Genomic DNA, 1,944 nt, shown 5'->3' with positions numbered 1-1,944 from the left:
TTGATCACCAGAGGGCGCTGCATCACATAACACACTAATGAGTTATTCAGCTCAGCCAAATATAGCAACCAATCTGTTCATTATGTTCAATTGCTCTGCCTTTGGGCAAACATGGCAACACATTTCACACACAGATGTTTCAATTTGTATTGCTTCCACTTTCTAAACACCAGGACTGCTCTAAGGATTATGCCAAAAGACCATGGGAGCTCTACTTACAAACATGTTAGTTTGATTTTGTGCTTGGAACAAACACGAGACGGAGGTCTTAAAGGAGAAGATTAGAGAAAATATACATGAGAGATAAGGTTTTCAGCTGTGTTGTGCTTTTCTTCCAGAGATGTCAACCATCAGCTCTTTGTCAGTGACGCAAGAGAGTGAAACATCTAAAACAAAAAGGTCTCAATTGCAATTTCACAGACACACAAGCACCTGGGAGCTGCTTGCGCTGATTACAGTGATGAGGAGAGTCTGTCAGGAAAAACACAAACAAACAAGTGCTTGGCAGACTAATCAATGTCTGCAGCAGACTATTCCATCGTTTTAACAACAAATTTAAATGTGTGTGAGTGTGTGCGCACACCGTAGTAGAGTCTGTCCTCAAGCTTGGTTATACCTGTTTTCCTCTCTAAATGTTCGTGGTGATTTGCGGAAAAAAAAGGAAAGGAAAGCCTCAAGGATTGTACAGTTTTATCACATGATGGTCAAGATGAAAGATAAAATAAAACAGTGAATGCTATAAACCTCTGTGCAGTGTTTCAGTGTCTGATAAAACCTCAAACACATTGATCCATTAGTGAAACTGGGGCCAGTTTCATTAAATTTGCAACATGAGAATATTTCTTCCTGCTCAAATTGTCAGGTTTCACTAATTAAAACAAAAAAAGTATTTGCTTCCTGTGAATGAGCATGTCAGAACCCTGTAGGATTTGCAAAGGCTTTTAAAATTAAAGTGATTGGACAAACAAGTATCTTTATGTTAGAAAGGTATGCACAATGGCCGAGTGGTTAAGGTGTTAGATTTAAGAGCCAACAGACATATGCCTTCATATGGCTTCAAACCCCACGTCTGGTATTAGATTTGGCAGCATGCAGGCACACTTGTCAAGCCAACATATTCCTCTCTGGTTTATCTCACCATGAAAAACATAAATATTATATTCCTTTTTCTACCAATGGCTTAGAGCTGGAGTTGATATCATGACTCAGCTGACCACTGCTTTTTCAGGGAAATGTTTAATGACTGCAGGCTTTCAGTAGGGTGATGAGAGAGGCTATTGACAGATGATAATCATTTGATATCAATCATATAGATATGACTTGCAGTGTTTTTCTGCTTTTCTTCCTCACACTCCACTGCCAATCCTGATATTTGTGTGGGATGCCCTTACAGCCTAATGGTTTGGGATACTGACTGTGTGATTGAAAAGTTCCTGGTTCCTGGGCAGGGATGTTTGTTTCATGTAACCAGGACAGCCTTCCAACCATCCAACCCACACCACACCCACTTTATCTTCACCTAATAAAGTTATAAATGCCCAAAAATGTGTAGGTTTCCTTTGAGCTAAACATTAACATCAGCACACTGACTTGCTAACATGCACACTGCTAGCATACTTGTTAAGCTGTTAAGTAAAATGTTTACCTTGTTCACCTCTCTCACCTCCGTGCTAACATTTGCTAATTAGCACAAAACACAACTCACACCTGAGTCACAAGCTGTCCTTAGTGTCACAGGTATTTAGTCAGAAACTGAAAGCATAGCAGGGCTTACAAAAGCATAACAAGGCTAAACACAAATGGGGTAAAACCTGCAAGCTAGATCAACATGCAAGCTAATTCAGGCAGACAACTGTTAGCCACAGCTAATGATGACATACTCCACTGGCTGGTGCTTATATCAAACGCACCCTTTGTTTCGAGGCGGGCTATTTAAACTGAGGC

The sequence above is a fragment of the Scatophagus argus genome, chromosome 1, assembly GCF_020382885.2.
Source record: "Scatophagus argus isolate fScaArg1 chromosome 1, fScaArg1.pri, whole genome shotgun sequence".
Taxonomy (NCBI): Eukaryota; Metazoa; Chordata; class Actinopteri; family Scatophagidae; genus Scatophagus; species Scatophagus argus.
The sequence above is the reverse complement of the archived record's forward strand: the minus strand, read 5'-3'. Positions refer to the sequence as shown.